This window comes from Micrasema longulum, unplaced genomic scaffold (assembly GCF_059751315.1).
Source record: "Micrasema longulum isolate JH-2025_06_02 unplaced genomic scaffold, ASM5975131v1 h1tg003028l, whole genome shotgun sequence".
Classification (NCBI taxonomy): domain Eukaryota; kingdom Metazoa; phylum Arthropoda; class Insecta; order Trichoptera; family Brachycentridae; genus Micrasema; species Micrasema longulum.
Genome location: NW_028280135.1, coordinates 114,265 through 127,624, shown reverse-complemented (window position 1 = coordinate 127,624; position 13,360 = coordinate 114,265). Strand labels below are relative to the sequence as shown.

General features: G+C 33.1%; 2 long non-coding RNA genes across 6 annotated transcripts; one reads left to right on the top strand and one right to left on the bottom strand.

Moving 5' to 3' along the window:
• Window positions 1-88: 88 nt before the first annotated feature.
• On the bottom strand, window positions 89-4,536 carry LOC148271211 (uncharacterized). 2 transcript variants are annotated; one of them, XR_015825170.1, is made up of 4 exons: window positions 4,429-4,536; window positions 2,210-2,281; window positions 1,495-1,799; window positions 89-502 (listed from the first exon to the last, which is right to left on the bottom strand). It is a non-coding gene; the product is annotated as an uncharacterized LOC148271211 (long non-coding RNA). The 2 variants fall into 2 exon arrangements; XR_015825171.1 differs by lacking the exon at window positions 2,210-2,281 and having other exon boundaries at window positions 4,429-4,527.
• Window positions 4,537-6,383: 1,847 nt separating this feature from the next.
• On the top strand, window positions 6,384-11,117 carry LOC148271210 (uncharacterized). 4 transcript variants are annotated; one of them, XR_015825167.1, is made up of 3 exons: window positions 6,384-6,497; window positions 8,250-8,566; window positions 10,069-11,117. It is a non-coding gene; the product is annotated as an uncharacterized LOC148271210 (long non-coding RNA). The 4 variants fall into 4 exon arrangements; XR_015825168.1 differs by having other exon boundaries at window positions 6,389-6,497; window positions 7,636-8,566; XR_015825166.1 differs by having other exon boundaries at window positions 6,392-6,788.
• The last annotated feature ends 2,243 nt before the right edge of the window (window positions 11,118-13,360 follow it).

The following is a 13,360-nucleotide window of genomic DNA, read 5'->3' as shown; positions in this document are numbered from 1 at the left end:
TTGTGACTTTTTAAAGAATCAATCCGAGAACATTTAAACGTGCATTCTGAGCATGAGAATGGTTTCTCACCGGTATGAGTTAATGTGTGACTTTTTAAAGTACCACTCCGAGAACATTTAAACGTGCATTCTGAGCATATGAATGGTTTCTCACCGGTATGAGTCAACATGTGTCTTTTCAAATTAACTACTAAAGAACATGCGAATTCGCACTCTGAGCATGAGAATGGTTTCTCACCGGTATGAGTAAACATGTGTCTTTTTAATGTACCTCTCCGAGAGCATTTAAATTGGCACTTTGAACATGAGAATGGTTTTTCACTGCTATGTGTCAACATGTGTAATTTTATATTTTCTTTTGTAGAACATTTAAATTGGCACTCCGAGCATGGGACTGGTTTTTCACCAGTATGAGTCAACATGTGCGATATAAAATTCAACTTCTTTGGACATTCATATTGACACTCTGAACAGGAAAAATATTTCTGGCCGTCTTGTAAACCTGAAACAAAAACAATAATTACAAATTAAAATTTTTACATCCCATAATCAAGGGAAAAAAGGATTCAAAATGAAGTATTTCTAAAACAAAACGAGCTGCATTAGAAAACGGACGGAGAAAAATGGCAAATTTTTATTATAACTGTAAGCAACGCGGCGGCGGGTTAATCGCCTTCCGTAGCGATCTCAAGATCGAAGATAACAAAAAATACGAATTCATCATTTAAAAAATAAGAGAGATATATCAAGTCTTGTGTCCTATGTCGACCAGTGTGATATCACAGCCACACAAGAGTTAAAGTACTCGTATTGAAAGAATCCTAGGGAGGAAATACAGCATGTCTGCAAACATTTGAATATAATTATAATACTTTTGAATAAACTAACTGGTATTAGAAGCATCAACATTGAAAAAATTATTGCCTAGTAGGTTAAATGATTCAGCCAGATAAATCTCACCTACGTGATAGAGGTTTCATCTTTAAGATCACTAAAGTTTACGAGAAGAAGAGTTGTGGAAATGACGATGTTTTAACATGGGCAGAATGGTGAATGACGGGTCATACGTCCAGTAAATGCTTAAACTTCCGTATTCCCCTCTCAATTTTTTTTCCCTCTCTGCCGCAAATAACAAGACATAGAAGATATTTTAGATAAGATAAAATGAAAGTCTAGGCATCCAAAGAGCTTCTAATTACTGGTTTAAAGATCCACGTTACACTCAGCGTGAACTCCACTATTCTGTACATATTTAAACAACAATATTCCTTCAATCATTTTATCTGGTGGTTTATGAGAAGATAAAAGCCACAATCTTTATTGCGGTGTGTGAGATTCATCAGTCATGACCGAGTGCCTCTTAGAAACCCACGGCTGTGACTTCCACAAACTTCCATGGTGTTCGATTCAGGGCAGGAATAATATAACTCAGCTGCCACGTTCATTTCATGTAAAAAATATTTGGCAGATGACGTAAAAGGATGTATCACTTACTTGGGGCAGCATCGTTGTAAGGAGAGGAATCCAAACATTCCTGTTTAATGTCAGGATAGTCAACATCAATCTCCGTGAAGATAATTATATCACTGGTTATCCCAGGCTGGTCAGTACTGGTCCCCGGTTCAGCCTTCACGGTAGCAACACCTGGCTCCTCGCTTACATAGGGACATGGCGCCCCTTCCCCACTATGGAGAACATCTCCTTCTACATCGCCCGTCTCCGGTTCAGCCTTAATATTTTCTGAAGCGATTTCCATAATTTTTCTTTAAGAATGTAAACAAAGTAATTCTTTGATTGGTCTGAAAAATAAACATGGCAAAATTACATAAACTATGAATATGTATATCATAGAATTAAGAATAGTCCAAAAAGGAGCGTAGAATCATATTTGAAAACATCGGACTGGGTTCAATAATTCCCCCACTATGCCCTACTTTCGCCACGCGCATTCGTGATATCGCCGCGTAATGTTGTTTATGGAAAAAATTAATTCCCCCACTTAGACACACTTTCGCAAGAAGAAAGAAGAATTTTTCTGTAATAGACAATCTATTAAAATAATACACATCTAATTTCAGCTCTCAGTTGATCGAATTTCCAATCCTCTTTTTTACGATGGTTAAAACTGTATGAAATTCAAAGACACTAAAATTTTTACTGTCATGTACTAGAGAAGTGATTTTAGCATGATTTTAATTTGAGTACGTACCTGATAGTTATCAGGTACGAACAGAACTTCATCCATCAGAATTTCTGAGTTATGTATGCGACCACCGATCACCTGGAAAAAGTGAACACCCAAATGAAAGTCCCTCCTCCTCCATAATGACTGATAGCCTAGCATCCCCAGTAAAAAGTCGGTTGGGAAGACTCAAGGATAATTCCACACTCTTTTACAGATACAGAGAGAGCAGATTTTTTTTTCTGCACTCACTCCACTATCAAAGAGTATCGAGCTGAGGATATGAGTATGGTGACCAAATAATGGTACTAAACTCCAAGCGACTTCTTACCAAGGAATTATACAATGTCCTCATAATCTGAGTGTTAGAAAAGATCTTGGCATTTCTAAGAACAAGACCAAGCATTTTAAGGGAGTTATAACATAGATTAACTATATGAAGATTACAATATTTGAGTTTGTCGAAATGTTCGTAGACAAAAGACTGGATTTCACCCCCTCGGGAGTCATTAAGATTAACAAATTACAACAGGGATGGAGTATACCTTAAATAAGGGAATATGGAACATTTGGCCAACTCAAATATTGTAATGAAACCAACTGGTCAAAGAAGAAGTTTAAAAATTGAAAATCAGTTTCAGGCGTTGCCTAGTATGTGAAATAATTCAGTCAGATGAATCTCTTCACAACAATAAAGGTTTCAGCTCTTTAACTTCACTAAAATCAACAAATGGAAGAATTCAAGAAATATGGATATTCAAACATAGGCAAAATAGTGAATGTTACACAGTGTGTAAAGTGGCTACTTAAATCAGCCAATGACAGGTCATAAGCCCTGTAAATGCCTAGACTTCCATATTCCCTTATTTAAGGTATTCTCCATCCCTGTTGTAATTTGTTAATTTGAAGATTAAAGATAACCGAGTGTCAAACAACACCCCGAGATCTCTGGACGTTGAAGCCCTTTCAAGCCTCACTCCGTCCATGATATAACGATAGTATATTGTTTTGGATGCTCTTGTTTATGCCATTACAAAACATTTGGAGACATTGAGGAATAATTCGTTTTGTTTGCTCCATTGAAATATATTTTAAATGTCACAACGAAGTTTAATACAATCTGAAGAACAATGTTTGATTATGTCCAAATGCTTGCAGACAAATGCTGCAGGCTTGCAGTGATAAAGGTTTCAGCTCTTTTACTTCACAAAAGTCAACAGATGGAAGAGTTGAGGAAGTGTGGATGTTCAAACATGGGCAGAATGGTGAATGTTACACAGTGTGTAAAGTGGCCACTTAAACCAGCCAATGACAGGTCATAAGCCCTGTAAATGCCTAGACTTCCATATTCCCTTCTCAAAAATTTTTCCCTCTCTGTTGAAATGAATTCAATCTGAAGAAGTCAGTATTTCACAAAACATTTTTAGGCCGTCAGCAAATAAGCGAAAATCACAAATTTTTATGACATAACCGATATCATTTATAAAGATTATAAATAACATTGGTCCCAAATTAGAACCTCGAGGAACTCCTGAAGAGGTATTAAATGTTTCAAATTGATACAGTCCGTATATTGCTTACGATCTGTAAGATAATTTGTGAATAGCTTCAGAAGAATGTCACTAAAGCCAATCCTCTGAAGTTTCAAAAGCAAAAGTTGGTAATCCACCTTATCAAACGCTTTGGAAAAATCGTTAAACGGACAGTCTACTTGATCACCTTTGTCGAGTGACTTAGTGCCAAAATTTGTAAACACCATTAAATTTGTATTGGTTGAACGCCCAGACCGAAATCCATGTTGTAAGTTTGATATGAATGGTTCTAATTGGGGATTGTGAAATGATATATCAACCATTCAAATGCCTTCGCAGGTATTAAAAATGCAGGTATGTATCAAGCATTGTATTAAACAAATAAATTAACACGCCAGATACGAATGATTTTTTGTGTGTCAATATAAATCACTCCTTAGACGTTACTACAAAGTTGTCGTCACTTTTGCTGACAACAGTCATTCTAATCAAGCTAATTTTAAGGACTATAGCGCTGTCAGTGTTTTCTGCAAATTTACAAATATCGTTTTCGTGATCAACACTATTTTCAGACGGTGATTATTACAGTTTATTTTATGAAAGCGGCCTAGCCGTTTTTTGCAGATCATAGAATTCACTTCACTGCATCCGTTAACACGGATTTCATTTTTCAAAATTGCGGACTCCGCATAACTATGCGTCATAGTTACTTACTTTTTGCGGCGGTTTGTATGAAGAAACTTCGTTTAATAGTCCAATAATATTGTAATTAAAGTATTTATATCCAACAGGCAAGGCGCGCACTGCTTGACAGCAGTACCACAGATAAAATGTTATGTGGTTGAAAAACCATAAACAGTCATAGAATTTATAGCTAGAAGTAAAATATGATAAATTAATTTAATATTGTCGATTATTGTTTTCGTCAAAATTTTCGTTCTATTTGGATGATTATTTAAAAAGAGTATAACTTAATAAAATAGACACCCTTTCATGTATACATCTTTAATAACAGTATAACTTCTTTTTCCTGTATAAAAGAGACAAACATGTTTTTTCCATTTTTTTCTTCATTTAAGTCTAAAATGATAATTATGAAAATAAATTATTCTAAATATAATTATTTTGGCCAAACAAAGATACGCGCATGAAATTAAGAATAGTTCAGAAACCGCATACGCACATTTAACAGAAGGTGACTTAACTACTCATAGATGAGTTGGTTTACGTTTTGGCCCATAAGTTTCTTTGTAGGCGTCGCTCAGTACGCAACTCCTGATTTAAATTCAACTATGCCGTGTTGTGTCCTTTTAAAGTGTAGAAATACTGCTAGGATCTTAAAGGAACAGAATGAGATCACATTTCATGTGTAATGAGCAAATGAATGTGTAAATAGCAAATGCCTTATTAAAGAGGTGTGTTGTTCTTTTTTATATACTGGAATCGTAACTTACTTTTTGGGGAAATTTGGATATAAAATCTTCTATAAATCGTCCAAAAATATTAAAATTGATGTATTTATTATTCACGTGTTAGGGCGTTCCTCACATATACTTTATTTAAAAAATCTGAGAACAAGTATTGTATGTTGGTAAATAGTGTAATAAAGTATGCAAAAAAATCATTAAAAAAATTAAAACACAGCAGGTTTCAGAAAAAAGAATATTTAAGTCGAAAATTTCAAATCACGTTTTAAAAATTTGAAAAAAGTGAATTGACGAATTTCTTCTTTTAAGAAATAAAAAAAACACATGACGTGTTCACAATAGTTTTTTATATATATTTTATTTAATAAATATTTAAATAAAAAAGAAAAAAAAATTAAATAACAGCCGCAACACACTGTTTGCATTATCTTTATAGTAGTATAATCTAAAACAAATAAATTATTTGCTATTTTCATTATGTAACTTTACTACACGCTTTCCGAAAACAATCTGAACAGTACAAACTCATTCACAAAAAGGATAAAACATTGTAGGATAGTTGACAGAACAGACGTACAATTATAATTTACTTTTTAAAAGTATTTGCACATCAACGATTACATCCCAGAACAAAACATCAAATCACCCGCATTGTCGTGTTTAAAAATATTATTTAAAGAGGCTCCTGGCAGCGCGTCGCGACTCAAGAATATAAATTAAATAAAAAATGTACTTGCATTTATACTCTGTAATATTTTTTAAAATTCTTTTTCTAACAGAAAATTTTATAAAAATAATGCAAATTGAGAATGTTTTACAAAATTTTTTTTTTCTTTTTTGTTCAAAATATTTATTAAATTATAAATATATTTAAAAAACTGATGATGAGAAGTCACGTGTTTTTTAAAATTATTTTTATTAAATAAGAAATTCGTAAATTTACCTATTTTTAATTTTTGAAAAGTGATTTTAAATTTTCGACTCTAATGTTCTTTTTCAGAAACCTGCTTGTATTTTTCATGTACTTTATTTTACCATCTACTAACATACAGTACTTGTTTTCCGAAAATCTTTTATAAAATATATGTGAGGAACGCCCTTAAGTCCAACCCTTTTTCAATAATAAAATATGTAAGTACCACAAATATTTAACGAAAACTGTAGCCATCAAAATAAACCAAAAAGAAATCTATGCCTTCTGTTTGTTTATGAATTAAATTTCACATAACATTTTGTCTGTGGCTCGACTGTCAAGCACAAAGCCGTGCGCGTCTCTATCACCTTGACAATAAATATATAAATAACAATATTATTGGACGATTAAACAAAATTTCTTCATACAAATTATTGCAAAGAGTAAGTTATAATTTCTCCATGTAAAGCAAAGCAAATTATATTTTCAAATTTTTTGCAACAGAGAGGGAAAACATTTTGAGAAGGAATATGGGAGTCTAGGCATTTACATTTGTTGTTGACTCACAAAAGTCAACAGATGGAAGAGTTGAGGAAATATGGATGTTCAAACATAAGCAGAATGGTGAAAAAGATTCAAAATCACACCTCTGGTCGCAAAATCAGTGATTGATTGCGGCTCCACTTGAGTAAACTTACAATTAATTATTATATCACTGTATAATAAATTAACTGGTAGGTTGTCATGTTTTTGTTTATTTTACATAAAAATGTCTGCCTTAAAACAGGTTGTACCTAGCTAGGCAGACTAGACAAAACCTTTAACCTCAGAATAAACGCAGATATCAATTCTTTGTTCTCAAGACTCCACTTTCTTAGGAATTAATATACTAGGGATATGATTGGTTTAACTTGGCTTTGTTGCGTTTTCAATAGGAATTATTATGCTGTTTCTTAGTTTATCGTAGATTTACTTGGGACGTAGACTTGAATGAAAACTTCTCGAATCAGTTGTGTTAATTTCTTTTTATTTTCTCTAAATACATATTTTTTAAATAAAATAAATAAAACAACTTTGTTCTTAACCACTAATTTTTATTTTTCACCGACCGGTTTCAAAGCAAACAAGCTTCTTTGTCAAGGTTTACGTAACTTAGTAACTTAATAACTTTAACCACAAAGTTAGTACTTCAAATATAAACATATTTTTTATTTGGTTTCCATTTTTTCAAACGTTCCGTTCAACTGTGAAAGTTTCTAACCAGACAATATTAATAGAGAAAACGAGTATTAACTTATTTATAATCATATTTTTAGTTTTTTTTTTTACAATATACATAAGAGGTTAAACAGAGTATTTAAAAAATAAACGATAATTACATAGCAATGAAATACATATTAACAGTAAAAATAGTGAATATAAATCCCACAAAGGCATGGCCTGTTCGTGGGTATACAGGAAATTATATTTATTAACTATATTTATTTTAGTTTCTGAAATATGTTTACTTGAATAGGGAATTGTTTAGTAATAGGTTAAATGGTATTAGTAATAGATCCGATAGTGTTCTGTCAGTTCCAGGATGCAGAACTAAATTCGCACAGAGGCACTCCTTGCATGTTGGTCCAAGATCCTTCAATCTTCTAACCAAGGAACTACAAAACATTAAATCACTGGTACAGTTTAAAGTAGGTTTAATTAGCACGGAAGGAACAGATACACATTCTTTTTAAAAAAAGGGAAAATTAAAAATAAATCATGTTTTCGTAATATCAGCATATGTTAATTTGGTTTTTCTTTTCTTTTCGTGGTCATGACATACCATATTTATATGCTATTCACTTTTTAATAATTAAAAAAGGAATGGCCTACGCTCAGACGCTGAAGTTTTGTGGGCATTTTTTCCAATTTAAGTCATAGCTTAATATTAAGATATATTTTTCTATATTTCCATGTAAATAATATATATATTTATGGAAAAATAAACGAATTAAAAAAAATATATACAGGGTGTTCGGCAGAACGTTGAACATACGAAAATGGGGAGTAGGTGGGGTCATTTGCTACCTACTCAGTCCCAAAGATTTGTGATGTGTTTTGTTTTTTATGGAAAAATAAAATAATGTATCGTTACTTTGAGCACAGCTTTTAAAATTTGTGATTTTATTAATATAAATGATTAGTGTCATTTCCAGGATATCTACAGATTGAACAAATATTAACTTAGTATATTTTCTTGAAAGAAAAATTATGGAAACTGCTTCAGTTAAAATTAAGGCTGAACCGGAGACTGGCGATGTAGAAGAAGATATTCTCCATACTGGGGAAGAAGTGCCAGATCTCTACAAAAGCGAGGAGCCAGGTGTTGCTGCCGTGAAGGCTGAACCGGGGACCAGTATTGACCAGCCTATGATAACCACCGATAAAATTACTTACAAAGAAATTGGTATTGCTTATTCTGACATTAAGCAAGAACGTTTGGATTCCTCTGGTAACAGTGAAATTGGGTCAAGTAAGTATCATTATTATTATTATGAATAACTTATATAGAGCCATTTTCGTAATATAATACCGCAAGCAACTTGCCAAGACTTATGTATGGAGCATATTGATGTACGGTTGTGAGACATGGTGCCTTACCGAAAGAGATAAAAAAAAACAAAAAGCCTTTGAGATGTGGTGCTACAGAAACATATTAGGAGTTTCCTGGAGAGACCACATCGCTAATGACGAGGTTCTTAGCAGAATCGTCGAAGGGAGGCACCTAATCAAAACTGTCTCAGAGAGGCGAGCCCAATAGATCGGCCACATTATACGCCATGAGGGTCTCCTGCGTGACATAATAGAGGCAATTGCTGAGGGGCCAAATTTCAGCGGGCGCCCCCGACGGGAGTATTTGGAGCAAGTGTGCGAGGATTTAATGTATGCCTTATATACCTAGTTGAAGAGGGCTGCAGAGAGTAAAGACCAGTGGAGGACGAGATGCAGGACTTTGCTGCAAACCAATACCCAAGATTGAAACTGCAAAGAAAAGAATACCTCAAGGGCGCTTTAAGTGATTATATAAAGTAATAAATTCAATTTTAACTTTTTGAATTTGCAATTTAAGCAAAACGATTAAATTGTTGAGTTTCAAGTTTTTTCCGAAACATCACTCCACTCTCACAGCCTCGCACCTTTGCTGGGAGAGCATTCCATGCCATAGGGCCTGCGCCGCAAATGCGCGTTCACCGTTTAGTGTGCTCTTTGCGCAGAGGTATAATAATTTTTCCTGTCGACGTAGATGCAGATGATCTAAGCGTAAGACGTATGTCAGCTAGTTCATCTGGAATGCAAAGCTCCCGTAGATATTCCGGAGCAAAGTTGTGCAGTGACTTATATATATAAGCCAACAGAGTTTCTTCCTTCCACATCATCTATTCTGAGATTAAGTCTGTAGACTTTGGATGGTGGTATGTAGATAACTTAAACTCCTATTTCATAATTGCCTACATGCAAATAAGGTGGCAGCGAATTGTATTATTCATAGCATGTATCAAAACTATTAGGACAATGGAAGTTTGTGGATGTCCAACCCTGGGTTTTCAGAGGCACGCGGTCATGACTGATGAATCTCATCTCCGTCAATATAGGTTTCAGCCATTTACTTTAAGAAAAATTGGCAAATAGAAGAATCGTAGGGATATGGATGTTTAAATTTAGGCAAAATGGTGATGTTTCCTGTTGATCTGTTGACAAAGCCTGGAATAGTCTCCACTTCCTAACTAATGATTGTGAAAGAATTGCATTTAATTCCCTGTATAGTGCCGCCTATATAACGCCTGCATAACACCTATTCTCTTCAGTAGCAAACTACTGAAAATTATCCTTTTTAAGCGTGTTTCTTTAGCCATTGTCTTCTTTCACTGTTCAATGAAGCTCGCTTCATTCTAGAAATATTTTTTTTCCTTTTAATTTTTCTCTTGTTAATTTTGAGATTTTAGAGTTTTCAATCATTATTTTTTTTTGTTTCAGGTTTACAAAAGAGAAATCAGAAATATTTTGCCTGTTCCGAGTGTCAATATAAAGGTCCAAAGAAGAGTAGTTTGGAATCGCACATTTTAATTCATACCGTTGAGAAACCATTATCATGCCACAAGTGCAAATATAAATGTTTACAAAAAAGTCAATCAAAATCGCACATGCTGACCAATTCAAATGAAAGACCGTTCTCATGCTCAGAGTGCCAATTCAAATGTTCTCAGAAAAATCATTTAAAATCACACATGTTAACTCACATCAGTGAGAAACCATTCTCATGCTCAGAGTGCCAATTTAAATGTCATCGGAAAGTAAATTTAAAATCACACATGTTAACTCATACCGGCGCAAAACCATTCTCATGCCCGACGTGCGATTATAAATGTTTTCAAAAAAGTAAATTAAAATCGCACATGTTGACCCATTCTAATGAGAAACCATTTTCATGCTCAGATTGTCAATTTAAGTGTTCTCATAAAGGTACTTTAAAAAGACACATGTTAACACATACCGGTGATAAACCATTCTCATGCTCAGAGTGCCAATTTAAATTTTCTCAGAAAAGTCATTTAAAATCACATTTGTTAACTCATATTGGTGAGAAACCATTCGCATGTTCAGAGTGCCAATTTAAATGTCATCGAAAAGTTAATTTAAAATCCCACATGTTAACTCATACCGGTGAAAAACCTTTCTCATGCCCGACGTGTGAATATAAATGTTCACAAAGGAATAAATTAAAATTACACACGTTAACTCATACCGGTGAAAAACCATTCTCATGCTTAGAATGCCAGTTTAAATGTTCTCAGAGTGGTACTTTAAAAAGGCACATGTTAACTCATACTGGTGAGAAACCATTTTCATGCTCAGAGTGCCAATTTAAATGTTCCCAGAAAGGTACCCTAAAATCACACATGTTAACTCATACCGGCGAGAAACCATTCTCATGCTTAGATTGTGGAAACACATTTTCCAAAAAATGTAATTTAATGCGTCATTCATTAAGTCATATTAGTGAATAAATTCTTACAGTGAATTAACTTGAAATGTTTTATTTTTCCAAACCAGCAATCCAGGTATTTCTTTATTTATGGAGATTATTATGGACTTTCAATATTCATATCAACCAATTTTGACGTAATTAGAGTAAAATAAATAAATCATGGAAATAATGTCAACATTTTAAATATTGAAGTGAAAGGAAATAATAAATATTTTAACATAATTGCCATTTATCGTAATCCTTCATCAATAATTTCATATTTTACAGATGAATTAAAAAATATACTAAATGGTTTTATAAATAAAAAAAATATTACTGTCGTCGACATAAACTTAAATATTTCAAATGACTATTCATCAAATGACAGAGATTATTATCTCTTAAATGTGTAAGGTCAACGACCCTCATGCTTAGACCACTATTTACAAACTCATTTATTTACTTTTTTTTATTTTTTTATTTTTATTTTTAAAGGAATAACCCGCTAAGCCTCTGTTTTGAGGCTTGTCAGCAGGTGGTATAGAGGAGATATGGAAGGAGGTAATGAAAAATACACCACAACACCCAGACCAATTGAGAAAAAAAATATTTCATGGATTTTTTTTCTTGCAACTGGCGGGAATCGAACCCGCGACGCCAGTTTCACAGATAGCCGTCCAACCAACTGCGCCACAGCGCCTGTCACCCCATCCTACAATACCACTTTGTTACAATATGGTATTGTAGGATGGGGTGGTGCATATGACAATATATTAAACCCTCTGAAAATAGTACAAAGATTAATTATTAAAGTAATTTTAAAGAAACCCTCAACATTCAATACGGAAAGTCTATCTAAAATATTTAAAGTTCATACAGTAGGCACTCTTTATAAAATAAATTCTATTATTCAAATATATAAAAAAGAAAAAATAAAAGAATTTGAAATGAATAAGTCACTCAGATCCAACATAATATTAAAATTCCTAAATTCCATACAAGTCATGGTCAAAATAGCTTTGTCTTCAAAGGTGTAAAAAATTATAATAATCTTCATTATGAACTAAAAACTTTTAAAAATAATACATCAATAAATAAATTTAAAGTTAATCTTAAGAAATATTTTGAACTCGTGTAAAAACAACATAAAATTTTAATTAGTATGAATACATTATTGTTTTATGGTTTTTTCTTTATATATCCTGTGTTTTTATTTTTATTTTTCTTTTTCATGTACTCGTATTTAAAATTATATTAACTCTTATAAATAAACAACTAAAACAGTGTAAGTCACCCCCTAAGAACAAGAGTGTGTCTCTTTTTTGTGAATTTATGAAATGAAAAGTAGATATGTTTAGAATTTTACAAAAACATGTACTTTTTATGAAATTTATGAATGAAAAATATAAAAAATGTATGGCCCGAGACAGTTACCCCTAAAGATGCGCATGTTCTATACTAATGTACAAAGAAATTGAAAATGTACGATAACGTACTGTTTGTCTACCTATTAAAATAATTTAATAAAATATATCATTCTTTCGGGTAAATTCTTATTGATACATCGAAAACTTAAAGATATTGAAAGGAGGGTGAAAGCCGGGAACAGGATGAACAGTGCATTGAAATATACCTCGGCAAACAAATGATTGTCGCAGTAGGTAACTAGCAGTTCACAATTGTGTTCAAGTGCCAATCCTAATGTATTGGAGCGAAGTATAGAATTGGAAAAAATAGAGGCGAATGTGTGGTAAAACTATGCATGATAGGAGCGGAGCACAAATGTCGAGATCCGTGAACTATGTAAGACCGAGACACGCGCTATCGACAGAATCAATAAAGGGGTGCTGCGTTGGTTTGGACGTGTAGATCGAACATCACTTATGGCATATGTGATCTCTAAAGCGTTATATTATTATCCAGTCCTAAACACTAGATCCAAGGTTATTCCTTTACTGTTTACCTTACCTGACCTCTGACCGCACATACTGCCGGTGCCTTGACCAGTGGCGTTGATTGCTTAAGGTGATGAAATTTAAATAAAATTATTTATCGAAACTACTATCTGCTTAATAGCAATTCTCCATCTTAGAACAGGCTGAGCCATGTTAGATGGAGATTATTTCAAACAGAGAATACTCCGTTTTCATTTTACATTCATTAGTTTAATTTAAATCCCCTGTTACTGTATGGTTACTAATTTTTTGCCATAAATTTATTTAAAAAAATTAAATAATATAGAAACATTATTTAAAAAATCACAGAGCCCATAAATATAATAAATCTGGCAAATGATCATTA